Source organism: Eptatretus burgeri, chromosome 7, assembly GCF_056783735.1.
Source record: "Eptatretus burgeri isolate ZD-2024b chromosome 7, Ebu_testis_v1, whole genome shotgun sequence".
NCBI lineage: Eukaryota > Metazoa > Chordata > Myxini > Myxiniformes > Myxinidae > Eptatretus > Eptatretus burgeri.
The window spans coordinates 64,385,259-64,401,406 of NC_140967.1; the positions used below are offsets into that span (position 1 = coordinate 64,385,259).

At 45.0% G+C, this 16,148-nt stretch overlaps 1 protein-coding gene across 2 annotated transcripts in view; it reads left to right on the forward strand.

Moving 5' to 3' along the window:
• STXBP6 (syntaxin binding protein 6) overlaps positions 1-16,148 on the forward strand; it is a 247,941-nt gene that overhangs the window by 35,789 nt on the left and 196,004 nt on the right. Inside the window, exon 1 of one of the 2 annotated variants that reach the window (XM_085888838.1) lies at positions 6,221-6,491. The exons of the other annotated variant lie outside the window; for it this stretch is intronic. The gene's annotated coding sequence lies outside the window, so the exon portion shown is untranslated. Of the gene's footprint in view, positions 1-6,220; positions 6,492-16,148 lie in introns of those variants that run through there. 2 annotated transcript variants of the gene reach the window in all.

The window sequence follows — 16,148 nt, forward strand, 5'->3', positions numbered from 1 at the left end:
GTGTTTGCAGCTAAATCTTGTGTCCGAAACCCAGAACTTTCTCTACCCACTTTACCCAGTCGCACCCAACTGTCCCTGGACTCTGCATCCTTTTCTCCTGACAAGGTGGAGAGCTTGCTTTCAAACCTCGAGTCAGATTCTGCAACCGGTCCAGACGGCATCAGCCCACGTGTCCTCAAAGCCTGCTCTTCTGCTCTTGCTCACCCTCTCTCTGTTCTATTCACCCTCTCATTTGCCCAAGGTCATCTGCCATCTGCTTGGAAATCTGCTAACATCACTGCCCTGCATAAAAAAGGTGCAAAAACAGATCCCTGTAACTACAGACCAATCAGCCTTCTCCCAATCATCAGCAAGGTGATGGAATCCATCATCGCTTCAGACATGAAATCCTTCCTCTTCTCCAATGGCTTGATTTCCAATCATCAATTTGGTTTCAGACCAGGTCACTCTACCCTGGATATGCTGCTTCTGCTCTCCCATCAATGGATGGAGGTCCTCAATGCCAGACAGGAAATCTGAGCCGTATCCCTGGACATATCACGTGCTTTTGACACAGTCTGGCACCCTGCCCTACTCACCAAACTCTCTTCCCATGGTATTCAAGGCCATCTCCACTCATGGCTCGCAGACTTCCTCTCCTGTCGCAGTCAACGTGTGGCCCTAAAGGGAGTTCTTTCATCCCCTCTTCCTGTGCAGGCTGGAGTTCCTCAAGGTAGCGTTCTGGGCCCTGTTCTTTTTCTGGTTTTCATCAATGATCTCTCGGACTCTCTGGAAAATCCTCTATTTCTCTTTGCCGACGATTCCACCCTCTGCCGTACTATCTGTCATCCCTCAGACTGGCAAGCAGCAGCTTCTTCGCTCACTGCAGATCTGGATAAAATCACAAACTGGTCCAACACGTGGAACATGTCTTTCAATCCACACAAATCTCACACTCTCCCTATGTCTCTTCGAAAGGACCATTTAGAAAACCGCCCCATCCACTTTCTCAACAATCCTCTGGAAGAAGTCTTTTCTTTCAAGCTTCTGGGTCTCACTACCTGCCATGACCTTTCCTGGGAAAGTCACATTTCCAACCTCGCCTCCAAAGCCAGTCGCCGACTGGGAATCCTCCGTCGTGCTAAGTCCTTCCTCGGCCCTCTTGAGCTCCTGACCACTTACAAAGCTTTTGTCCGTAGCCTGATGGAGTACTGCTCTCCCCTCTGGGCTGGTGCTCCTGCCGCCCACCTTACTCGTTTTCACACTGTCGAAACCAGGGCATTTAGGATCATCGGCATCTCCTGCAATGAAGCTTAGTCTTTGGGCCTCTCACTCAATCACCGCAGGTTGGTCGGTGGTCTTTCTGTCTTCTACCGACTCCTCTCCAGCCTTGCCCCCCTGCTCTCTCTGCGATTTGTCCCCACCACATTTCCACAGGGCGCTCAAGGTCCGCCAACAACCCCCTTCTGGTAAAACTACCAAAATCACGAATCACTGCTCATATTCACTCTTTCATTCCTCTTTTTTCCCGCCTTTGGAATAAACTTCCTCACTCTATTCTTTCCCATTCTTCCCTCCAGGCTTTCAAAACAGCTGTTCACCACCACCTCTTATCTTCCCCCATCCAAATCCTCGATCTTTTCTACCGCCGATAATCCACCCAAGCCCACTTCCTTCAATTCCCCTGCTTTCCTTCCTGAAAGTCCCTGTAATGTCCATCTTCTCTTCGCCATGTTCCCCGTCCCATTCCCATCCCTCTCCCTTCCACAGTTCACCTAATGTGTCTGTTCCCCACTGTTTTGTCCCTTCCACTCCCGCCCCTCGTCTCATGCCCCCTTGCTGTGAGTTGTGTGTTAGCTCTCATACGAGCCTCGACCAAGGTATACAAAAAAAACCAAAAAAAACAACAAAAAAAAACAACTCCTTCCCTCCCTGGCTGCTTTCGTCCTTTGCCTTTCATTGAGTTTATTTTGTCTGAGTGTGTGCCTGAGTGTGTTGGTGCCTGTCCGTTAGATAAGCCTGTATAAGATCTTCGTTGTTGTGATTGTAATTGCTTTTATTAATCTCGCGTCAAGTCTGCACTGTGTCTGCTTTTGTAAGTTGCTTGTACAATTGTCACACCCCACAGATCTCTCATCTTTCCCTGCATTACATCCCCAATAAACCTTTGTTGTGCCACATGCTTTTCCTCGCTTATTGTAAATAAATAATTGTTGTAGAAATGTTCCCAGCTCGCCTTTATCTTTTCTCTCATTGGTCCAGCATGGTTCGGATCTCAGTTTAGCCGGGTCTTAATTCCCAACAATCCCAATGTGCCGGTGAGTTAAGCGAAGCAAAAGGGGAACCGTGCCAGCGGTTACACAACAGACTTTAGTCAGTTAGCCAAGCGGAATCAATGTCACATACCCGCATCAGAGATCGAACTAACATCTGAGATAGACAACAAATCCGAGCTGGCCAAAAGTCTCAGCAGTCATTGGTGCCATCAGAATGGACAGAATAAGTCAGGACATAGTTTCTTGAGGAAATGGTTTTCAGTGGCAGTTACAAAATGCAAGAATTTACAGCGGCAAGTAAACAAGTATTTACAGTGAGGGAAAACAATGAAATGACATTTATGTTCAACAATTCATCATAGTATGTGTACTAAGCCTGGTGTTGGCTTTGTGGTTAGGGTGGTGGCTTGGGATTCTCGGATCCTGAGTTCGAGCCCTAAACCGTTGAAGTAACACCAGGGGGTTGACTCAGCCTGTCATCCTTCTGAGGTCGGAGAAATGAGCACCAGTGTACTGGAAATAGGGGCACTGCATCAGCGGCATAGCCGTGTCCCTAACCAATGATGCAACCAACAGCCAAAAAGGCTGTACATGAAGGGAATCATGTATACTTTCCCAAATTATCCTCTACGTGACAGACCTTCCTTTGGAAACGTATCAATAAGGAAAAACGCTCCAGTACAATATGCCGGCATCATGCTTGCAATGTTGAAGGGAGAAATGAATGATGGGCAAAGAATGATGAGATGAATGATTGGTGAAGAAGATGAGATGAGGATGGAAATAAACACAAGGGGACAGGATGGATTCCTGCACACCTCACATTTGTTGATTTTGGCTCTCATGTCCGAACTGAAACTGGAACCCTCAACACTTGCTCCTGCTCCTTGCACGGCAATGGCACCGGTGTTTCCCGTGGACCAGTGACATCACTCATGGCACGTATTTAATGCGTCTCCTGGCATGACGCCTAGGTGTTGTAGATGAGGCAGAGGGTCCAACGACGCAGCTATCAGACGTGGCAACATGAAAGCAAAGGCAAATCAAGAAGGAAGAGAGTGAAAAGACGGAGATGGAAGATGCAGGAAATGATGAATGATGAAGACGAATGGCGTGATGAGAAATGGATCGACAAAGCGCGAAGGAGAGTGAAAGAAGAAAACGTGAACGAGGAAAGTGAAAAGAGTGAGAGTGAGAGTGAGAGTGAGAGTGAGAGTGAGAGTGAGAGTGAGAGTGAGAGTGAGAGTGAGAGTGAGAGTGAGAGTGAGAGTGAGAGTGAGAGTGAGAGTGAGAGTGAGAGAGAGAGAGAGAGTGAGAGAGAGAGAGAGAGAGAGAGAGAGAGAGAGAGAGAGAGAGAGAGAGAGAGAGAGAGAGAGAGAGAGAGAGAGAGAGAGAGAGAGAGAGAGAGAGAGAGAGAGAGAGAGAGAGAGAGAGAGAGAGAGAGAGAGAGAGAGAGAGAGAGAGAGAGAGAGAGAGAGAGAGAGAGAGAGAGAGAGAGAGAGAGAGAGAGAGAGAGAGAGAGAGAGAGAGAGAGAGAGAGAGAGAGAGAGAGAGAGAGAGAGAGAGAGAGAGAGAGAGAGAGAGAGAGAGAGAGAGAGAGAGAGAGAGAGAGAGAGAGAGATAAGGATGCAAAGTGAGAAATACGAGAGGACCCTCGCGTTCTTGTGAATAATAATAATAATAGATCCTCCAACAGAGTCCGAAAAACCCTCTCAAGCTTCGAATCTGAATCTCCGATCCTCCTCGCCTTTCTATGCCTTTCTTTTTCCGAGGCTCCACATGCAGCCTTTTATGGATCTGCAGAGCCCTCTGTGCTCGAGCCTGCCCCCCTCGTCCGTGAGAGGAGTCACCTACAGCCTGGCTCTTGGTGCAATATTCTTTTGCAGGCGCTCATAAAACCTGTTCGAAGCCGTTTCCATAAACATAAAACCTCATAAAACCCGGGGTACCCGTGAAGAGAATCCGCTCATGAGCCTTGGGTTTTGGCGCAATCTTTTATCGCAGGCGTTCATGAAGCGGTTTGAAATGGTTTGGGGGCGGCGAGGAAAATGTGTTTGTGTGTGAGGAAATATTGTTACGAATCTGGAAGCCATTTGCACACAACAGCCAGAGTTCCCGCATAATTTTGATAAGTATGTGTTTATAGTTAGGACCCTCCCCTATGTTTAATGGGTTGATAAGTGTCCGTGCGCTGCGGGTTTCTTTCTCGTTAGATTTTTGCAATACCCAACACCAACAAATCAATCTTTCACTTCTTCGCACCATTGACGCCATTGCCCACGTGCGTTCGACCACGGACGTGGGCGGAGGTTTCCTCACCTCACAACACCGACTCCACCCAGGAAAGGAGGGGGTTCCCCCCTGTCCAATCATGGATGGCCAGCACATCACCCCACGAATCCCTGTCCAATCAGGGCAACGATTACCATCAGAGCTCCGACTCTGCCCCAGAAAGGCAGGATTTTCCCCCTGTCCAATCAGAGGGGGACAGATATCACCCCACGAGCCCCCGTCCAATCAGAGCAAAGATTACCTCAGAGGACCGATCACCGCACCTCTTCCGGGGGAGGGATAAGAATCGCCAGGCTTCCCTGAGTGTTCGCTGGAGTTGGGTTGAAATTGCCGGAGGAGAAAGGGGTCGCCATTGCTCTTGGTGTGTGTCATTGGTGGTCGTCGTTGCTGTGTCTCAAGCTGGTCCTCTGACTATTCCACAGCCGCCGACTTCCATCTCTCATTTTGTCGAGCAATAACCCGGAGTCCGAGCCGGTAACAGCGACTCGGTTCGGACAAAGTCGGCCGAGGGTGTGGCTTCCCCAGTAGTTAGACGCAGTGGGTACTTAGGTAAATTGGAATAGACAAGTGGACCCCACCTCACGCCGTCGAAATATTGGCGACCACGGTCCTTCAAGCGACCTGTCGACTCTGGAGTTATCTGGGGTGACGACCTTCCATTCTGGTGTTCGGTGGGAGACGGCCCAACTGCTCAGTCTAACGGTCGTCCTCGCCACTGAACCCGGCACCACAACAATAGGTGGCAAGTGGTTCGTAGAAAAGAATGTGGAACCACAAATATATATATATATATATATATATATATATATATATATATATATATATATATATATATATATATATATACACATTGAACTAGCCTATATACAGCAGAGTATTATCTGTCGTGATGAGAGAAAAAAAAAATACTCAGTTTCCTTGGATATATTATTAATGTTTGCGAGTCAATTGATGACACTCCGTAAACGAGCCCGGTGTTGGCTTGACACTAAAGGTGTCTGGCTTCAGATCTTAGCTCGAGTCCTGAGTTTGAGCCCCTGTCGTGTCGTTGAACTAACACCAGGTGGGTTAACTCAGCCTGTCATCCTTCCAAGGTCAGCAAATTGATTACCCCCTTACCAGTAACAGGGCCACTGCATCAGCGGCACAGTTGCGTTTCCAGAAAACGATGCAGCCAGAAGCCACAGGCTGCATACGAAGCAACTCCGCAAACATGTCATTCCCTTGTTCATGTCTCTGTACTCTCGAAAGCAATTTTCCAGTGAGTAACGTAAAACATTGATATATCATGGAAATGAAGGATTTTAAATTTCATGTTCTCCCTTCGTGCATCAAACCGATTCGAACTAATCGAGTCAATAATATTGTGCTTTCATGAGCCTTGCACAATTCGCATGAAACTCTTCATTTGTAATGTTGCATCTGCATGGAAATTGCAAACATATGGAAATCCTTCCCAGAAGATGCATTTGCTGCAATTCCATCTTTTGGATCCATCTGGTTGTAATTGTAAGTTCATATAAACGTCTGTGGTCTGGAAAGTTTGACGAACCGCGAATGAGTGGTTTCCCTATTTGACAGACACACTTTTTTATTTCTTTATCACGGTGTACAAACGCTGTATGGAGTGAAGGGGTGGGGGCGCGCATCGCGTGGGGGTGGGCTAGCCCTTCGGAGCGCGGAGAACGCGCTTGGTTGGATGTGCAAAACGTGCGCACCTCGCGTGCAATGATCGCTCACGACCTGCAGCACGCGCATTCCCGGCACCGAACGTTCTGCACGATCCCCACCTCGCACAACCCGATCACGGTGGGGTGCTTGCAGGTCCTTGTCGCACTCGGGTGTCGGAGAGTGATCACACGGAGAAAGACGTCTCGAGTGCGCAGGCGGGGGTGGCGAGCTCTGTGTGCGGAGCTCACTGCTGTCTTTACCAAGTGAATGAAGGTGAGAGCGAAATGGGTGCTCTGTGTTCTATAAAACTCACGTCATTTAACTGTAGAGCTTTTTATTTATACATCTTGAAGATTTTTTTTTTTTTTTTGAGATGGAATGAGAGTTCACCCGACTCTCCAGTATGACTTAGGTGGTCACCCATTCGAGAACAAGTGTGTGCGTTATATTCTACACTTTCTTAATGCGAAATGCTCATCAGCAATTGAGATATGGGTCATAATTCATATATAACTGGAAGGGCACTCGGTAGAGCACACACGTCCTCCAGGCTGAACCGTTTATGTTTTGTATCCCACTGATAGACCGGATGTGAATCTGAACCTGAACCAAAATCGAACCAGCTTGCTCTTGTCACCTTCCCAACTCATCCACCTAGTTTTATCATTATCCATCCACAACTTTTTGAAATATCGTGCTATATATAGTTGTTGGCTCCATCTCTCAATGATGAGGAATCACCTAAATAATTCTAGTATCCAGATCCAAATCTTGATCCTCAACAAAATCCACACAATTCTTCCCTGTCACACACACCCAACTTGTCCACCGAGTTTCATCCGAATCCGTACACGACGTTTTGAAATATCCTGCTCACAAACTGACAAACAAACAAGAAAGATGTCGTGCATAGCATGATACTTGCAAAATCCAAATAAACAATAGTTGCCATAGAAACAGCAATTTGAGAATTTCGAAAATTTGACCGATCAAGTGTTTTACTTGATTGATTATATTATTGTGCAAAACAAATTCGGCTGATACATTTTTCCAATTGCGGCCTAATAAGTGTTTTGCATGTTCCAGATGACCTTGACTTTTGACTAATTTTGACAAAGTTTTACTTGCATATTCTACAAATACGTACAAATAAGCTGTGCAGGTTTCAATGTGATATCTTGAAAAATTATTGAGGTAGGGTAATAATAAAATCACACAAAGTCCCATTTTAGTATAATGGGAGTGAAATTGTTGTCATGGAAACCGTTGACATGTCGAAATGTCTAAATTGATAGTTCTTATTTTCGTTGAACCAATTCTGTAACCCATTATGCAAATCCTGTTGAAATTTAAAGTTAATAGGATGAAAATTGATGATTTTATGTGACCTTGAGCTTTCACCTTTTGACCACCAACAATAGGCTTTAGTGACCCAACGTACACATCCTGTTCAAATTTCAAGTCAATTGGATGAAAATTGATGATTTTTCTGTGACGTTGACAATTGACCCTTTGAGCTTTTGACCTCAAAAACAATATGCTTCAAAGTTTTTATTGGTGAACCAATTCAGTTAAACCTCGCAGAGTACCCAGCCTGCAGGTAGGTGGACATTGCATATTACTTGCTGAAAAAAAGTATCGTCTATGTATTGCAAGAATACTTTATAGATGTTTGTGTGGTGTGCATATAAAGGGATATAATGGGTCTACAGGTCTAACATGTCTAAGGGATGTAAAGGGTACAATTGGTCAAAAGGGTCTGTAGGAGTTTGTAAGGATGTTACGGGGTCTAAAGGTCGAAGAGGTCTGAAGAGGTCTAAAAGTCTAAAGGGTATTTTCTAATAGCTGTGGTCTAAAGAGGGTCTAATGGTCAAGGGATCTAAGCAGTCTAATGGGTCTAAATGGTCTAGGGGTCTAATGTGTATAAAGATCTTCAGGACTTTAAGGGGTCTAAAGGGTCTTAAAAGGTTTAAAGGGGCCTAAAAGGTCTAAGGGGGTTCTAAAAGATCGAAAGGGTATGTTCCAACACTAGCCACAAGTCAAAAGAGTCGAAAATGTTTCAAGACTGTCTAATGGGTCAAAATATCTAAGCAGTTTAAAGTGTGTAAAAGTCTTCAGGGTCTAAGGTCTTAAAATGTTGAAAGGGGTCTAATGGGTCAAGGGGTCAAGGTGATATAAAAGGGTGAAAAAGTCTAAAAGGTTTAAGGGATGTAAAGGGTACAAAAGTGTCTTAAAAAGTCAAAAATGGTCTAAAACAGTGTACAAGTTCTCAGGGGTGTAAATGTCGAAATGTCTAAAAGGTACTTTCTGGAAGTCCGCAATTAATAGGCTTGGTCACGGTCCAATAATACATAATTAACAGATATACTCACGGTACAATTCAAACATTATATAATCAACAGATATACTCCTGTGGTATGACAGAGGCTTCACCTCAATGAGGATTCACTGTCCACCCGTGTTTTTCGGTTTTACATGCAGTACTAGCGTGGATCGCCTCGCTACGCTCGCCTCTCCACACGTCCTTACAGATATTGACGTCACAGTTTTGCTGTGTTGTCATGACTGACATCAATCATAATACAAGCATTTCTTTTGAACAAATTTATTTGTAATATTTTACATCATATTCTATTTTACATCATAATATTTTACATAATATTATATTTATTTGGAACTTATTTGCATCATAAAAAGGTCCAAGTGGTCTAAAACTCTAAATGGTCAAGGGTCTAAGCTGTTTAATCTGTCTGAATGCTGTAAGGGGTCTAAATGGTGTTCAGGTCGAAGGGGTCTAAAGGGACTTAAGGGGTGTGAATGTCTCTAGGTTCGCGGGGTCAAAACGGTATAAAAAGTCTAAAGGGTGAAGAGATGAAAGGTGTTGAAAGTGTTGAAAGTGTTTTAAAGGTTTAAGGGGTCTTAAGGGGTCTAAATGGTTTTAGGGGTCTTGTGGGTCTTTTGGATCCTCGGGGTCTATTGGGTAATTTGGGTCTTCATGGTCTTTTGGGTCAGCTTGGTCTTTTGGGTCTTGGGTTCTTAAAGGGTCTCCAATGGTCGAAGGGGTCTGAGCAGTCTAAAGCATCGAAAAGTACATTCCAATCGTACGTAATTAAGAGACCTGTATGTGTGAAGTCAGGCTGCAACTGATATTCCAACAGTACGTAATTAATAGGCATATAGTCAGGATGGGAGAGATAGAGATAGAGATAGAGATATAGTGGGGGGGGGGGGGGGTTCCGGCAGACGTGACGTCCATAATAACGGCACACACATTGATGAATTACTCTGCCTGTGAAACACCGGGATGATAGTTTATAGCTGGGTCGGGATTCAAACCCAGGCTCGACAACTGAGAGCGAGCATGCGTACCTCTCGGATATTCTATCGTGACGTTAACAAAACGTTTCATTTTTACCTCTGCCGCCGAAGGTGAAGGAGGTTATGTTTTCACCCCTTTCTGTCTGTCTGTCTGCTGTTTGTTACTTACGAAATCTTTAGATATTGTAAGTATATTGATGACTTCCATCCTCTGTTTGTGTGTTTGTTTGTTTGTTTGTGTGTGTGCGTGTGTGTGTTTGTTTGTAGGCACGATAACTTGAGAACGGAAGAAGCTACCAATGTCAAATTACACCACGTGATTCAGGAGGGTGATAGCTAGTGCTGATTAGATTTTGGTCAAAATCGGTCAAAGGTCAAGGTCACAGTGAGGTCAAACATTCGATTTTTGATGGCTTGGTACAGAATCATCGTAGAAACTTCTGGTTTGCGTCACGACCTTCTCGAGAGACAGCTTTTATTAGACAAGGTCAGAGATCAAGTTGACGATTTCGTGAGTACCAGTCTATGACTGCTTGTTTGTCTGTTTGTGTGCAGGATATCTCAAAAAGTTCTGGACGGATCTGGAGGAAATTTTGTGGACAGGTTTGGTGTATTCCAAGGACGAACTGCTTAGATTTTGGTGAAGATCTGGATCCCGATCCGACTACTGGAATTTTAAAGTGATTCTTCACCATTGAGAGATAGGGCCAAACAGGATATATAGCACGATATCTCAAAAAATTGTGGACGGATTCGGACTAAACTTGGTGGACCGAATGGTTGTGTCACCACGACAAATCGCTTTGATTTTGGTGGAGATCTGGATCCCGATCCGACGACGAGAATTTTTCAAGTGATTCTTCATCATTGAGAGATGGGGCTCAAAAATGATATATAGCATGATATTTCAAAAACTGTATTGGGCCAGATTTGTTATCGTGGATCAGGAATTACAGGGTAGAGGTATGTGCTCTACCAAGTGTTGCCCTTCTATTTTATTTGTATTTATCTATGCCGAAGTAACCGCAGAACAACATGGGGCCATCGCAGGTGAGTGGCCCCTGAACATTGTTCAAGTCGATCGATATGCAGTATTCAGTGACAGTGCGAATATTGTGGAGTGCTCGCCAAGTGGCTTAAGCCCTTCAATGAAAGGCTTGATAAGAATGGCTCGCTTGGCATGCAATCAGCAATCACCGAACCGTCATATTACACACACGCCTCCCGGAGACGGCCGAAATGGACAAATGAACACCCTTTTTTTAGCAGTTGGAAGTGTTGCTAAGTTCAATTCTGGAGCTTAACTTTTGTAATTCTACTTAGTTTAAGAGATTGTCGATGTATGATGATCAGGCATTCAATAATATGAGTGAGAAAAGTGAAAAATAAACGATCGTAAAGAAATCGTTGTGGCCTGCTCCAAGTCAGGGCATGGTTGAGCAAGTCAAAAAATATGGCGGCTTCATATCCCAGCGAGGTAACCCAGGATGTTCCTTAATACCCCATGGAGAGCGGTGTGGCCGAGGATGCACCTAGTAAAGGATATAATGAAACAAGGCCGTTAATTATTTTCAAAAGGGATGTTTTAATGAACCCAAACACCCAATTTTCACTCACGCACTCCCTTGGAGTTCCCTTAGTGTGCTTTCAAAGTTTCAGGCCGCTAGGTTTCATGGTTTTGGAGTGATGAAGGAGGCACACACACACACACTTATTAGTATAGATATTGTTATGGCCCAGGGTTCAGGGCTCACCACGAGGGGAAGTAATTGAGTTTCTCCCGAACACAGAATCCTGAGACTGTCGACCACAGATTACTCCTCATTCCAATGGGCTGGAGTTCTTACACAGCCATAGTCATTTGACTTCGACTACCGGCCTCACAGGGTTATGCTTCTATGTTTCCGGGATACCTTTCTATTGGCACAGCAACCCTCGGCGTCACACCTGGTGATCTTGTGCTGAGCGAAACAGATAGGAGCAGCACTGGCTAACAGAGCAAATCAGCTGAGGTACAACTTCCCGTCGAACTATACCTATACAATGTGTCAAACCAATAAAGGAAAAGACAACCGAGAGATTGGAAATAACAACAGAATTTATGTGCACACAAGCAATCATTTAAAAGTGAGTGCTTATAAGCAAGAGAGCAAATGGAATATAAGAGCAGACTTATCCTTAACACTTATTCTTCCTTTCACAATTTTACTTACACAAGAGACTTGGCCATCATTCACTCAGGGGAGAAGAAGACAAGAAAAAGAACTTGAAAAGAAAAGAAAAGTATGGAGAAAGGAAAAGTGGAGTCTTTTCTTTTCTCCCTCACCTCACATAGCCCAACGGGGCTGCATAAGCCCAAATATATGAGAGAACGGGGAATATGGATGGGGAAGATGGGTAGTGGTGATGTGGCATGATGGGACACACAGCCGTGTCCCTGAGAAACCCAGACCCAGTAGGCGAGTCCACTCCAGAGTCCCAGATATGCCAGCTGTAAACAACTCCGTTTCTGCTGGGCCCGTGTCCAGCAGCTCCCATGAACGAAACCGCATTCCTGGCTTTCCACACTGCCCTCCTCCGCACTAGTGGCTTTCCACACTGCCCTCCTCTGCACTAGTGGCTTTCCACACTGCCCTCCTCTACACTATGGGCTTTCCACACTGCCCTCCTCCGCTCTAGTGGCTTTCCACACTGCCCTCCTCCGCACTATGGGCTTTCCACACTGCCCTCCTCCGCACTATGGGCTTTCCACACTGCCCTCCTCTGCACTATGGGCTTTCTGCTCCTCGCAGGACAAGCTTTTAGTTTTAGGATAACGAGAAACTCTTTTGCGACTTTGTCCCCTTCCTTTTCATATTGCTTTCCCCTGCAGGATATCGTTTTTGTCTCCTCTCAACTATTGCACTCCTGCCTGCTTCATCCTCCCAGAATCTCGCCTTCTTTCCCTCTTGATCTGGCTTTCTCTCCCAAGGACGAGGACCAGCTATGAGCTCCTTTTCTCCACACAGAATATCCCTTCTTTCCATCTCCTCTCATGCACTTCTCCCCTCTTCCTCTTCTTATATTGCTTTTTTTTTCTTCTCGGCTCATGCGAGCCTCCTCCCAATTGGAGTGCATCCATTGGGGGTGGGTCCACAATGCAGAATGTGAAAAATTCCGTGTCATTCTAAAGGGATCTTCAATGCAGCCCCCGCCCCTCCCTTCATGCACCTTAGGTGTGAAGGGAGCCCCCAATCCCTCCTCTCTGTACGCAAGCATTCACTGTAGTCCTCACTGTACCTTGGCTGCCACCATGCACGGGAAAAGAACCACATCTCGTGCCACAAATATGTGTGAGAATGGACACAGTCCCATGCGGTGGAGGTAATCTGATCGGCCTGAAGGATAAATGACCCAACCAAACAATGTGAGAATGGAGGGAAAATGGAGAGGGATTTCGGCGGACTGAGGGATGACTGAACGGCCGCGGGGCTAAAAGTGGGGGGAGGGGGGAAATGGACTGATGGTGTGAAGTAGGAATGATTGAAAGTAGCAGAGGAGGAGATAGCAGACCGATGGTGTGCAGGAGGAAGGATTAAGGGTGGCAGGAGGGGAGACTTCACAGTGGGAAAACATAAACTGACCAATGCATGCCCCCCCCCCCCAGCTTATGGTTAGGGTGGTGTGCTTGGGATCCTAGGGTCCTGAGTTTTAAATCCCATTTTGCTGTTGAATTAATACCAGGTGGGGTTGACTCAGCCTGCCATCCTTCTGAGTTCAGCAAAATGAGTACCAGCTTTCTGGGATGATTGAGCCATCCGAGTCTCCTGCATTGGAGCGGCGAGCCATTCGAGTCTCCTGCATCAGAGTGGTGGACCCATCCAGGATTGTGCCCAATAGCCCAGGAGACTGCTTTGGCAGCACCAACACTCTGTACAGAGTATGGTCCCAATGGATGGATGAATATCATGTTGTGTGACTCCAAACTGTGAGTGGTGAAAGCACCAGAACCGAGTCCCGTACAGCCCTTGCTGCATGGTTTAGTGCGTGATAAATGCCACCTGCCATGTAGAACATTATTTCTTGCTTTTGCCACGCACAATCTGGAGTAATCATTGGATGCGGTTGGGCACAATAATGATAATTAATGTCGTTCTCCGGCCTGAAACAAATGCTGTGACATCACCGCCGCAATGTACATTCTGTCTACGGCTCCTGGAAGAGCTATCTTGCAGTGTTAATTACCAAGCTGACTGATGACTCCAGTCAATGATGACAAATCATCAGCCATGACATTTCTTGGGCAAACCACATTTCAAAGTTGGCCTCGAAAGCCAGCTGCCGACTGGGCATCCTTCATCATACAAAGTCCTTCCTTGGCACACCTGAACTCATATCCACCTATAAGGCCTTCATCTGCAGCTCGATGGAGTATTGCTCTCCCCTCTGACCTGGCCCCCCTGCCTCACATCTTACTCAACTTGAAGATAATTGGAATCTCCCTCTCTTTGTATTTTTAATGAACTTCCATAGACATTGTTGATGATTGACAAATTAATCAGCATAGTATCAAGGATTTGAACCTGGATTCCACCGCTTTGAGCTGGGTGCTCAGATTTGCCAAAGAGAACTACTTGTGAACATGACAAAACTATGCTATATGCTCACATGAGGGAGTGAAAAAATGCTCTGTAAGTGACCCCAAAAGTCCAAATTCAATGTTGCCAAAACAAGCCGTCTGTATGTCATGCCAAAACGATCAATATAAACGATTTCAAACCAAGCTTTGTATGTTTATAGAAACGTATATATGTTTAGGTGGTATCAAAATGAGATCTGAGAAATTGCCAAATTGAGCTCTGCAAGTGTGTGTCGAAATAAGCTAAATGTAAACAAGGCTGAAGCAGGCGAGGCAAGCAGGAAATTATTACAGAAGCAGTGCTGAATTCAACCACTGAAACGGGAAGGTAACTAACGGACTACGCTAACAGGAAATTATCCGGCATGATAAGGGAAGTTGAAGCCACTATACCTCTGCAAATGTATCAGAAACAGGTTCAGTAAACGTGGTCATTTTCAGCCACACATCACACACGCTTGTCAGGTGTACCCTGCATGGTAACAGGTGCACTTCATGTTTCTAGTCCAACGTAATTCCTCTCTGGCTTTTCTGCATGCGTTTAAAATTTTAAATCGTGCTTGTGACCTTATATAAATTCTCTTTTTGCTGATCATTACTCCCAAAACCTTTTCATATGAAATTAAGATATTCATGGTAAAATACTCCCTCTTCCCTGAACTTCCAAACCTTCCACACCTTCACTGTCCTCCAAAATGTTTGTCTCAAACATGATTGTTTGTTGGGCTTTACAAGCCCAGAGTTTTGTTGCTGTGATCGATATGAGAGGATGAAAAGGTTAGTCGGCATGATCACTGACAGCGGGACGATAAAGAAACCTGCGGCTATGCCTCCTGCTGTCACCACACTCCAAGTGTTGACCTGCTGTTACTGAACTGTCATTTCACATTTGGATTGCAGGACCACTCACTTTTCTGAGAATTGAACCAAAAACTCCGGTGTGATGTTGGAAAAATACTCGTCTGTAACTGGAAATTGGCAAGGAATGTGAAGCAGAGGAATTTGATTCTGTTAATTAATGATAAATGCAATCTTATGAGCCTCAGTTGGACTTATAATCCGAAATGGAGGCTTATGGATTTAGTCCGATTTTATTTTATGGACCAATTTTATTCGTACTTGGCACAAAGACAACACGTGATGGTATACATAAGGCACGTCATTTTTTTTCGACATCATATCCAAGATGGCCGATTGGTGGCCATTTTAGTTGTTAAAAAACACCCCGGTGTCAAACACGTCCTCAACTATATCTCGGACATGCATTTATCGATCTTGTTCAAACTTGGCACACAAATAATGAATGACGGCTTACATAAGCACGCCATTTTGTTTCAAGGTCAGATACAAGATGGCCGACTGGCGGCCATTTTACTTGTAAAAAACACCTGATGTTGAACACATCCTCAACCATTTCTAGGACAAGCATTTACTGATGTTCAAACTTGGCAACCACATAACGAATGATGACTTACATATGCACATTATTATTTTTTTTCGAGATAAGATCCAAGATGGCCCACTGGTGCCCATTTCGTCACTTATGTATGTCCTCAACCGTTTCTCAGACATGCATGATCTGGTTATGTTCAAACTTGGCACAAGCACAGTACATGATGGCATACACATGCACCTCACTTTATTTTGCGATCTGATTAATGATGGCCGACTGCTAGACTGGTGGCCATTTTATTTGTACAGAAATATGGGATAGCCCTTTAACTCCATTCTATTGGGTGGTCGCTAGACTACCGTTATTCTCAGGTTTTCCGTCTGTCTGTATGTATGTAATAGACAGCTCTGGAGGCCAGAGGAGTCAACCAATTTTGATGAAACTTGACTGGTAGGTTCATACCAGGATCTAGTTGTATGCTTTTGAGCACCGTTGCTATGGACGCCACCGTTGCCTAGCAACGGGACTTTGAAATTATTGAAAAAAATCCGAAAAATATTTATAGATATATATATATATATATATATTTTTTTTTTTTTTC